Source organism: Protopterus annectens, chromosome 3.part1 (genome assembly GCF_019279795.1).
Source record: "Protopterus annectens isolate FY-2018-M chromosome 3.part1, PAN1.0, whole genome shotgun sequence".
Lineage (NCBI taxonomy): Eukaryota > Metazoa > Chordata > Ceratodontiformes > Protopteridae > Protopterus > Protopterus annectens.
In genome coordinates this window covers 1,270,665,195-1,270,678,057 of record NC_056732.1, presented here as the reverse complement: position 1 = coordinate 1,270,678,057, position 12,863 = coordinate 1,270,665,195, and the positions used below count along the sequence as shown (strand labels likewise).

The 12,863-nt window shown below is 38.4% G+C and overlaps 1 long non-coding RNA gene across 1 annotated transcript; it reads right to left on the bottom strand.

Annotated features, from left to right (window-relative positions):
• Positions 1–2,249: 2,249 nt before the first annotated feature.
• Positions 2,250–10,517, bottom strand: LOC122798414. The gene is made up of 2 exons (XR_006364256.1): positions 9,791–10,517; positions 2,250–9,388 (listed from the first exon to the last, which is right to left on the bottom strand). It is a non-coding gene; the product is annotated as an uncharacterized LOC122798414 (long non-coding RNA).
• Positions 10,518–12,863: the final 2,346 nt, after the last annotated feature.

Genomic DNA, 12,863 nt, shown 5'->3' with positions numbered 1-12,863 from the left:
GCAGCAGTAGGATTAACTAAAGCTATAGTTTCTGGGTCAGGTTTAGGAAGCTGGTATAAAGTCCATCAGTCTTTTAAGTTTTTATACAGTCTATCTGCTTTTTTAGGGACAGCAAGCTATCAGGAAAGTTGCAGGCAGTTAAACACACACAGATCCTGCAAAGATGATAGAACTGGAGAATGGATGAAGGTTCTGGAAATTCCTTCAGTAACAGCTCATAGCTCATAGATTTCCTTTTCCTACCAGTAAAATCAGAATGAGAGAACTAAGATGTGAACTAAGACCAATACAGTATCTGAGCCAAAGATAAATGAATTTCCATAAAAGAAAACTCATGCCAGGGACATCACCCCTGGGAACAGGTCTCCCAGTCTGGCTAGGCAGAGAGGCATTCCCTGTTCCTTCTTCCAATAATTGCAAGAGTGGTTTTCCCATGCCTGCTAAGGACACTCCAGCACTAACAGAGCATGTGTTTAACCCCTAGTCCATAGTGGCTGAAGGGACTTCCACCAGAAGAACCAAAGGAAGATAAGTGGCCTACAAAACCAGAAATGGGCACAGCAGTTGCCCATCTGTAGCCGAGACAAATTCATAGCCTCCTGATGGAGCAAAGGCTGTCTGGACATTTTCTTCTTTCAGTGGCTGGATGAAAGTAGAACCAATAAGTATAAAAACGTACACCAGGACAAGTACAATATACACTTACCCCAGACCCAGAACACAATTTTCTTCCCATAAAAGTAAATTAAATCACAATTTTGACAAGTTTAACACTGAAGTAAAAAAGTAGAACCAAAGTATGCAGATGACTGAAAAGTCAAATGACAGTTCAAGAAATATAAAATTTATATCATAAAATAAACACATTTGCAATAAAATGCAATGTTTCTGTCTTTAAATAAATTATGATTTTTTTATTTGCCCTGAAAGGACCTTGGCTCCCAGTGATGGCAAAACACTGACAGAGTGTTGATCCTCAGAAGCCTACAAGAGGAGCATTCTATGGCATCAGGAAAGCTCTGAAGAGCTTGGTGCCTAGACTGCTAATTGTCTATATCTCTGCTCAAGCTGTCAACAGTCTTGGCATATGGAAGGTGCCCTAATCTTTGGAAAGTGACTGGCTGTTATACCCTGTGCAAGATAAAGTTAAGGGTACTGCAGCAGTGATCAAATTACACTTTAATGAAAAAAGCAAGTTATTATATAGAATGATTTTTTTCTGGAATGACAGAAGAGCAACTAAGGAGACCATGGAACATTGGCGAATCTACAACAGAACCCTATCCCATCCTATGTAAGTATTCAGCCAGTTTAAGACTTACAATAGCTCTACAAATGGAAGATTCCACCACTTTCACAAATACTGTCCAGTGAATGATATCCCTTTCTCTCTCTCTATTTATATACATATACCTACAGATAGGTCCAGCTCTTTGAATGGAGATCATGGTACAGTATGGATCAGGGAATTGACCCTTTTCCCCACAGTAGTGCGATCTTGAAGCTGGTATATATAATATGCAGGGGGTGTGTGGAGCACAGGGGGGCTTGCCCCCTGCAAAAAAAATGTAGAAGAAATGTAGATTTTTGTTGTTTTTGGAAACTTGATCATATCTTCGACAATATGAATTTCAAGTTTCTGAAAACTTGAGCTTCTGACATAGACCCATATATGTTTACTGTTAACACTGTCCCTTCCATGTGAATATATTTACTTATAAAATGTATATACAGTTTGTGCTTTTGTTCCCATGTTTAAAGATAAAGGAGCGATTATATCTTAAATTTTCATGAGATTATATTTTATGCCTTTCTTATTCTTAAACATTTAACCAGATTGAGCTCACATTTATACAGACATATTGTTTCATGTCTGATATTACAAAGTGAATCTTAATTTGACTCTACTTACAGAAGACTCCATCACTAAACTGGTTTTAAGCTTTACAATGAGTTCCAAGATGTAAGCCAGTTGTTGGCAAGTGTATGTTAGAAGCTCCTCATATTTTAACTATTTCCCAGGAAAAAAAGAGAACTTATACTCTGATTTTTCAAAAATATGCAACCCTATACAGTGTGTGTACCACAAAAAAGTTTTACTTTAACAATACTAAGATTTCCAAACATATGACGAGTAGTATACAAGAATTATCTTACCAGAGTCAATGGCTACAAGTGATGACAAGAATTCAAGAAAAAGAACTCAAACAACATAATTAAAAGACATAGAAAATACTCTGAGCACCATGTTATAGTAGAGTTAACACATACATAAATTTTATTTTACAACAAAATGTAGTCTTCAATCAGAAGACATAAAACTCAAGAAAAGATAATACACTAAATAACTTCAGACTTTGTCTTCTCAAGAATTAAAGTACATTTGCGTTAATCCAGACACATTTTTAGTATTAATCCAGTTGTGCTCATTCAATAACATTCTAACACCAGCACATACAGTAATACAACTGTGGCACACATTGTAGTATTTGTAACCGTCTTCATAAATGTTTTTGTTTACCCAGCAGTTCAGCGTACTGCATGAATATATGCAAGTCTATCCTAGTGATACAAAAATTTCAAAATGTATTCAACTGTTTATGACATTGCAGAAAGGATACATTGCACATCATAAGGTACCCTCCTTTCAGACTTCCACTCTTTCACCTTGCAGTGTCTGTTCCAGTCAACTATCTAAACCTCTTCACATGTTTTGTCAATGTTCTAGGGTGGAACCTATATGGTATCTACTGTGTTTGGAAATTAAGGACAAAGTGTGGAAATGGTTTAGCTTTAGTCTCCATTTGCCATATGAAATACAAGTGGTATAGAGGGATGGGGAGCTGACTGAAACCAAGGTGATCCAAATTTGATTAGTGGCTTGGGCACTGGATGATGGGAGTAGGGGGTGTGACTGAGTAGCTTGTGTCAGCTTCCCTATTTTGGAGGAAGGGACTAGCACAGGGCACTTCATTGGCCACAACTCCATGTATAAACCTTCAGTGGAAACCAGGGTTACACAACCATGCTTTATGCTATGGTGACAAGCCATTGGCTGAGTCATGCACCACCATTAGCTCACTTTATGTTTTCCCAATGGATGCTGCAGGCATTATAAAGACAGGGAAACATGGGTAGGGAATATAAAAATAAAAGCCATGATGGATGTTCGGATGATAGCCTTGAGACTGGCTCTCACACCACAGAAACAAATGGGCTGGAGGCAATGTACAACCATTGGAAAACAAATGAGAAATATAGGTTACAGAAGGATGATGGCTAGGCAGACATAAGGAACAAAAAAACATTTAAAAATGAAAGCATGGATTCAAATGTTCTGGTTATAGTATGCCAGCATGGGTGAAACTTCATATTGTGCAACAATGAGCACACAAATAAGCAATATCAGTATCAAGTAATGTCTTGAAGAACTGTATTAATTATCTCTGAATCCATAAACACTTTCACTCAAATTTATAAATATAAAAATCATGTTTATGGTTGAGTCTACGTTGTGTTTGAGAATTACTAGAATTAGTTTATTTATTTTTTTCTATAATCACATTTGCCATTTTTTTTATTGTCAAAGAAAGTTATCTTGAAGATGCACATAAACTCATTTCATCCATTTAGTAATGCATATTCTTATACTGTACTAGTAAATATAACAAGTACTATAAATGAATGCACAGAATGGTCACCTTTAAACATCATTCCCTACTTTTTGAATGCATTCACATGCATTAATACCAATCTATTTGAGCTCACTGACTTTGTTGCCCATACAAGAAATATCAGAATAAAAGCCCATTCCTATCTCTGGACCACTTTGATTGCACAAACTTTTGGCATGAGAGAGATCCTTTTTAATTTTAGTCCTGTTAGTTCATAGGTTTATACTAATGACAAATAGTGCCCTTATAAGCTTAGCAGTACAACCCAAATGTGACCCACAAATTTGATTTATATAGGGGGGATTTACTGACTGCCTCTGATCATCAGAGACATAGGTGCCAGACCATTTTTGAATTTCTTATTATCCATTCATTGGACCAAGATGTGCTTAAATACAGTTAGGGAGCAGCTCTGCTTCACATGGGTTAGCAATCACTACAGAGACCAGTTATGCAAACAAAAATAGGGATCTGTGTAAAACACTTCAGAATAGACCTTTTAAAGAGGCACAACACATATTTCAAGTAGAATGAACATTATGAATGTATACTGCATCTAACTCCCAAACATAAGGCAAAACAATTCTGCAGCTATTTCCAGAGTAGCATCCATGTCTCATCACCTCATCCTAATAATCCATACTAATATGCAACAGAAGTAAAAATATACACATTTTATTCAGTAGATTATCCTCCTCCAAATGTATTAAATTGGAACTTGCTGTACTAATCTCCATACATTACACAGGCATTATTAAAGGTTGCTACAGACACCTCCATTGGAAGCAAATGTCCTCTTCATAAAGGGAATACACACACACACCTATCATCTTATTATTCTTCTCTGAACACATCAATTACATTCACTGAGGAAAGCCATCCACAACTAACTACTGCAGAATGCCAAATTCAGTCAGGCAAAGAGCAGCAGTAATACCTTTAGTCTGGATTTTTCCTCAAATGCTTTTGACAGTCAATCAAAATTTCAAATAAATCAGTTCCCTTCGCATTCACTATAAAGTTACAGTCCTTTTGTCCAGTTCATTATATAACCAAATAGCAGAAAGCAATGCAGTAAAAAGGAGGAGAATAAAACATTTCCCCTCCTATTGTCTGGAAGGGGGTCTCCTAAGTTCAGCCATCGAGCTCTTATTTGTTTTTTAATACTAGCATGAATGCCACTTGCAAAGTGGTCATAATGTGCCAATGTTCAGATGAGTCCATTCACCCTCCATCAGGAAACAATTACTTTCACATCTTGGTTATGCTGGATTAAAAGTTCCAGATTGTGTTCCATTACTGATAAATCCAATTGTCTATTGTCCATCTCTTGCAGAATACACATTTATATCTCTGTGTTGACAGTACAGCTGGACTAATTATCATTTTAGAAGAAAATTAACCATTTTAAAAGGGAAATGGCAACAGCAGAAAGAAAAGACAGATACGTTTTTTTCAAAATTGTTAAATAAATAACTTAAGATGAACTGGCATAAATGTGGCTATTGCGGAAAACTTGAGTATGACAAGCACTAATTACAGACAGACGTTTCCTTTTTTTTTTTTTGGTTGTAGCTAGTGTGAATGAATGTAGTTAAAATGGGATGGCTCTCAAATCTAGTTACATTCCCTGATGATAGAGGAAAGTAAAGAAACAGCTCACAGTAATTAACGCTTCCATAAGCGTATACTTTTTCTTTATGCTCCAGTGTGGTCATCTGTACTGAACATGGACTGTTTTCCCATTGCACTAGCTGATGTCTCAAAAAAATGTAGTTTACTGTCTCCAAATACAGCTGTGTGCATCTATGCTGGGCAATCAAAGGAGCAAAGGAGTTTAAGAAGTGTAGTAGAGGACAATGGTCCACATATTAGTACTACATCCCAATGTCATTCATGTAAATGGGAATGATTGCTAAATATTGCAGCAATTCACCGCAAATGTTTATGTTAAGACAAGTTTTGCATCAGTAACCATTGCTAAAAGTGAGAAAAATGAAAATGTCATGCTGACAGTCATGGACTGACTGCAATACTCAGTGATGTAGCAGAACATTAAAATATGTAGGAGAACATACAGAGAAACAGAATCAGGGGCATGATAAAAAATGAGCAACAGTTGTAAGTTAAGACTTTAGGAATGGGGGTTGTTGCCATAACAGCAGTACTGCTATAATGGAACAGAACAAATATCCACAGATGTCTTTATTTTTCTAACCTGACTTAAGCTGCACTATTTATACAGATTTTCAAAAAATTCTGAAAGCTTTTTATGGCAAATGATGACAACAAGCAGCATTTTAACTCTATATTTAGTTGTTTCCTACACTATAACCACTAACTGCAAACTAACAGAAATGCTATTATAGTTTAGGAACAAGTTCAGAAGAGTTGCAATTTTGATGATCAGGCTTACTAAGCAAAAAAAAAGCAGGCAGAAATACAATAATTAAAGGGAAAAACAAGAAATATGTATTGCATAAATAATAAGGTTGTAAGAAAATATGTAGACCTTGTTGAATTTACCTGCAACTCAAAAACACAAGCAACTCAGTAGATAGTACTATCTGAAACAGGGGAACCCAAAAGCTGAGCATTCAGTTTTACAGGGAATATTAACAGGACTGGAATAGAGCAAGTATCTAAAAAATGTTGATGCCATTTGTGGGACCGTTGGTGATGTCATAAATGGGATCTCAAAGAGGGAGGTGATTAGTAAAGTGGGCCGTAATGCTTATGTTTTGGACCAAGGTAAAGAACTGCTTTTAGAAATTCTATTGTGTCCTTTAAGGAACTGTGCGACACCCTGCAATGCATGCAAAGTAACATGGTACATAGGGACCTTGAGCATATATGCCTGGGTGAGGTCAGTTGTGGTCCATTTAGCAATCACTGGTACCTCCATAGAAATGCTGGCAAATGTCTGCATTGATTGAACTAGGGGATGGATATACCATGCATGGTCAAATACCAGACTTATATTTGGTAGATACCAGTCTGGAGGCAGCATCAGTGTCCACAGGTCCCTCTGCCACTAGGCATGGACACTTCCATGGTTGTGGTTGATGCACTTTTGACTCCACCACCAATTCAGTGTTATCTCACACCCTTGTACCTCTGCTGAACACAACACAGGGTGTCATAGCAAGGTTCTTGAAGAACACAATTTGGTATGTCATCCATTAGCAAGGATGTTTCCATTTCTCATGGAAGCTCCACCCTTTCACTGTGGAATATGATCCCTTATTTCTCCGGCTTCTTCACTGTGTGCATGGCTGCAACATCCACTACCCATAGCCCTTCCACCTATGCTGGCATTGCTGTCTGTCTCCTGTCACTGTGCCCCAACCCACCTGTGCAAATGATGACTGCACCCTGCTCACCCCAGTGGCTTTTGTGAATATGGTAATGTCTGATGCACAGTGTGACCACTCAGTGCATTTTACTACATAGCCTGGGTGTGTTACTGCATGTACCACTTTTATTGTGTGCTGCTCTTGTCATAGCCCATAGCTGTGGACCAAATGTGGCCTCTTTGCTAGTAACTTTATGTATTGTTCCTGCCTCTGCCTCACATGGGGTACTGTTGCAGCTGGTTCTGTTGGTAATTCCCCATGAGTCCTTCACTGCTGCTGCTGTTGTCACAGATGTGCCTGGCAGTCCTATGGTCTCCTCAAATTGCAACTACTGTAAGAGCATCATACTGGGCAGCATGACACACCATGAATATCTTGTTGCAGGTATCTAGAGCATATTGCAGTGTGTCACTAGATATAGCCAACAGTGTAAGTAAGCTTTCAGAAGTCTGAAAACACAATCCACAATGTTCCATGTCTACAACAGTGTCTTGTGTGCAATCTCTGTCATGTGCTGGGGGTCATATTCTGCATTATCTGCAACATACAATAGCAGATACCATTACGAGTGGCCTACTGTTTATGTTCATGAGACCAGCAGACCCAGGACTCAGTGGGTGAAGGTGTGTGCACACCTATCAACTACATGACCTTGTGGAGTATCTCCCTACACAAAATGTTGGTATAGGTTGCAGGTGTGCCAGATGTGGGAACCATGGGAACTGCCTGGATGGTGCAGATACACATTGTGTACAATACCCTGGGCATGGCACACCATTGGACAATTAAACTGGAAGTCTTCCTGATTAGTATACAGGTTAGCATGTGCAGCAGGTGGGGCCTTGATAGCAATGTGTGTGCAGTGAATGGTCCTTTGAATTGCAAAGAAATGAACTCTATTGTAGAATGCTTGCAGAGTGGTGGTTCTCTCCTCCGCTGTCCATTGAAACCTAACATGCTCCTCCATGTATTACATCATCAAACCTGCAAAACTCCTAATGTAGCTTCTGTTGGGTGCTGAAGGGTTCCTGTGACTAGAACGGTTAGTGCTATACAAACCTTCATGTCCACTGGGATAACTGTTATGAACATCTCTCCCCCAATTTCATGTAAGGACAGCACATGTGTACTAACTCCTGCATGGCGTCTCTGTTCATACATTAGCGGTCAATAAAGCCCAGTTACACAGCTGGTGGCATGTCAGACACTGGTGAACCCTATCTGTGATGTGGAGAGTGATGAGCAACACTGGGGACACCTAACTCTGAAGGTGGACATTAACATATGCTGCTCTGCTAATGCCAACACTACTTACAGCATCATAACATGTGAAGCTCTTGCATACCAGAAAATCTTGATGTACAGAATAAATGTTTATTGTGGCTGATCGTACTAATTCTGTACATTTTTGAATCACTCTATCGTGTCTCATTTCATTATTTGCATACATGGTCACTTTCACTAGCATGCCAACACTTATTTGCATATAATTATGCAGTCATTTGCATATATGCATCACATTATTTCTCTAGTACCACCATTGCACTACATCTCTAAATTGCCCCTTCCCTGCGTACTGCCACTTACCATGCTATTTTGTGTAACACTATCCAGTTCTTGTTTCTGAATACCCCTAAATGATTTTTAGAGAAATAAACTCAGCAGTCAAAGTTAGGATGAAAATAAGAAAAAGAGCCATAATAATTTTGAGTATCAGTAACTTCAAGGTAAAAAAAAAACTAATGTAAACAGATTAATATATGAAAAAGGAAAAAACGAGAGATAGTTATTTCCATGGTTTTGATCAGGCATTGAAGCAAATGGATTGAGTATACAAAGGAAGCTGCATAATTTGCCGTGAGTTAACAGAAATAAATGTATTCCTACAGTAGTGGCAGGTGTTTGCAGGAAAGTCAAGTAGTTTATAATGGATAAAAACTAGACATAGACAAGAAGATGTGAAAATAGGCCTATTACTTATATTGCAGTGCAGTTGTTCTGTCAAATCATGATACACTGAGTATGAGGAGTGCACTGTTGATTAAAAGATATATTATGAATGTTGAAAGCCTTGGTTATGCTAAAGTTGCGCAAAACAAATGAACCAATCATCACTACCCAAATACTGTTATATGTAAAAATTATGTACTGTATGATTGGACTGCAAGTATAAGTAGTTTCACCGACATGTTTTTTTGCTAAAATGCTACCCTCTAGGCTTACAGATTTAGAGCTTTCAGTTTGGAATGTGTACCTGGGATGCTGCTGTTGTCCATATTAAGGACTTGTGTAGAGCTAATCATGGAAATGCTATCCTCTAGGCTTACAGATTCAGAGCTTTGAGTTTGGAATGTGTACCTGGGATGCTGTTGTCCATATTAAGGACTTGTGTAGAGCTAATCATGGAAATGCTATCCTCTAGGCTTAGATTCAGAGCTTTGAGTTTGGAATGTGTACCTGAGGTGCTGTTGTTCCTATTAAGGATTTGTGTAGAGCTAATCATGGAAATGCTATCCTCTAGGCTTACAGATTCAGAGTTTTGAGTTTGGAATGTGTACCTGGGATGCTGTTGTCCATATTAAGGACTTGTGTAGAGCTAATCGTGGAAATGCTATCCTCTAGGCTTACAGATTCAGAGCTTTGAGTTTGGAATGTATACCTGGGGTGCTGTTGTCCATATTAAGGATTTGTGTAGACCTAATCATGGAAATGCTATCCTCTAGGCTTACAGATTCAGAGCTTTGAGTTTGGAATGTGTACCTTCGATGCTGTTGTCCATATTAAGGACTTTAATGGCCATGATAGAAGAATAAGATTCTTTAGCAGAGGGAGGTCTTAGAGATTACATTAGCCTTGTCTTCTTCTGCCTTGAGCAGGATTTTTTGAATAAAAAGAAATGGTGAAAGGCACATATTTGACTCTGAGTCCATCTGAAGAAGGAAGCATCTCTCTTTAAACTGTGCTGCAAGAAGGGAGGCAGCAAATTATTTTGACCTATTGTATTATATAGCACATCATTCTACTCCTGGATGGCCTTTGCATTTGTACAATGTACTATAAAAGTGTACTTTCCATTTCCATTCATATGCTAATGTTACTTCACTATTTAGAGCATCTACATCTCAGTTTGTAAATCTGAAATATGAACTGCTGAACGATGCAGGCTGAGTTGTAATGTCCTCTTCTAAATTCTTACTCTCTCTGCAGAATTGGAAGGCTCTTATTCTCCTTACTTATTTATGTAACAAGCAGCATTTCTGACATCATAAATTCTATTGCACAACTTCATTGAAAGGTTTGCAAAAATCATTTGTATGTTGCTATCACATGACTAGAAATATTTGGAGGCATCCTTATTTAGTTGGATTGCTTGTTTGACTTGCTTGCTGTTCTCTGCCTGACTATTGTTGATCTTTGCATTTAATTTTGAATTGAACGTTTTCATTTAAGGTTTGGTTACTTATATTTTTTAACTTTTTCTTATGGGCAGGTGCATTGGTGCAGCAGTTAACATTGTCACCTCACAGCAAGAAATTCTTCGGTTTGATTCTTGCCTGGGTCCCTTCAGTGTGGAGTCTGCATGTCCTCCCTGTGTTCATGTGGGTTTCCTTCAGTTTTCCCCCATATTCCAAATACATACATCTGGAACATTTCTTCCCAGGCCTCCACTGAAAATAGACTCTGTCCTAGTTGGACTTTCCCAGTCAAGAAATGTTAAATAAATAAATAAAATGTTGCATTTGTTTTGTTTTAAGTTTTTTGTTCTTTTGGAGTTTTCAGAGGTGTTGGCTAGGGTCAGTTAGAAAAGAATTCTTTTGCAGACAGTGAATAACATCCAGCTAATTAGTGGGAGGAGCTGAGAAACAGCATTCCTTCATTTAACGAGAAATAATTGGAAACATATTTTTTAGCTGGAGTTAGACTTGCTTGCTGTTCTCTGCCTATTGATGATCCCTGTCTGCATTTGATTTTCCCTTCCACCTGCTCAACTTCTGTTGTAGTCTTAAACTTGGTGGCTTTTGAGTTGCCCACCCCTACTATAAATCTGATTTTGGACACTTATCCCTGTCCTATCTCTTCAGCTCATTCTACAGAGTACGGTGAGATCAGTTTGGGAAGGCCCACCCCCTTAGTCTCTTAAACTTGAATTATCTTCTGTTTCCTCCTTCTCCACTTACTTAAAAAATGCTCTTTATTCAGTTGTTTTCACTTTATTTGTACTTCTTCCTACTTTATTATGTTGCTTTTTACTGCTTGTTCTTAAAGTGTTCAGTTGCATTTATTCTGCTGCATTTATTACTGCTTGGTAGTAGCCTGATTAAATTGCAACTGTTATTCTAAGCCTCTTAGTTTTGATTTAAGCACTTAGGCTTCAATCTAGTTATAGTACATAAGGAAGTTTTGTGATCTGCACTCTTGTGGCAGGAGAGGTAGCTTACATCCTTCTAAGTTGGGAATTGCTGGTTAAAGGCTTATTGTGTCTGTTATTCTAATTCTAAAAGTGTCTTAGTTCTGGTTTAAGCAGTTGGACTTCAGGTCAGTTATATTACATTGAGAATGTTTGTGGTCTACACTCTTGTGGGGGAGATGGTAGCCCTCACCCTTCTGAGCTGGGAATTCCTGGTGAAGGCTTATCATGCCTGTTATTCTAAGTCTTTGTTCTGGTCTATGGTCTGCACTCTTGTGGCATTACTGTTTGACAGATTTTTTTTTAACTACTAGAGCATCTAGTTTGCTCATAGCTTAGTGTTGCTCATCAATTTGCTTTTCTTGTTGACTTGCTCAATATTTAAAATTTTCCTCATTCCTCCCTAGGATATGTGCTTCCTGACTCTTTCTGTGGCCAGTCTGGTTACAATGGGTATTCTGAGGAATTGTAGCAATTGTGTCATGTACACTGACAACCCACTTATTTTTAATAAAACAGTGTGTATTTACACCTCTTGCATACACTAATACTGGAGGCAAAACTTTCTCATACAACCAAAACTAATCCTATAGAGGTTGTCGGTAATACTTGCACCACATCTACTGCACAGGGTAAAGACACTACACATAAAACTACTTATGCTGAGGCACTTACAGGTAGCCTTCCTAAAACACTAAGACCTCCTGCACAATACAATCAAAGATATGGTCCTCAGCCATCCCATAAACATTCTGTTAAAACACCACCCACAGCTACACATAGTAACACTGTATCCAATGCGTCCGCTGCTAATTACTTATGGCAAACCAGCAAACAGGCAAATTTCCTGGTCATTGGTGATTCTATAGTACAGGCAAATTTCCTGGTCATTGGTGATTCTATAGTGAGGCACACCAATGTCCCCCTTCACCAGAATGAGTAAGAAGAGAGTCACAGTTAGCTGCCTTTCCAGGGCTAGGATCTGTAAAGTCACACAAGCACTCAGGTCATTGAACCACAGGTACTGGTATGACTCTGTCATAGGCCATGTGGGTGTTGATGACCTGAGATGTACCTCTCATGACTATATGAAGGAAAACATGATCAAGCTCATTGATTGTGTGTCGCAGGCAGGTATCAGCCTAGCATTGAGGAGCATATTACCTTCTCCAAGAATGATGCCAAGTTACCAACAGAAAATGATTGATTTTAACAATTGGCTTAGCTTCTGGTGTCAATCCAGGGAGTAAAATATTTGACAGCCTGGGAAGACATGGCTGACGGACCATGCTGCTTTACCAGGAATGGTCTTGCACTCATCCACTTTAGGCTTTTGGATATTGGCAAAGACAATTTCAACCCCCCATAGTTCCTTTTTTAGGCAATGCCAAACTGATAAACCTACTGACTTAATCAAGCCTATGA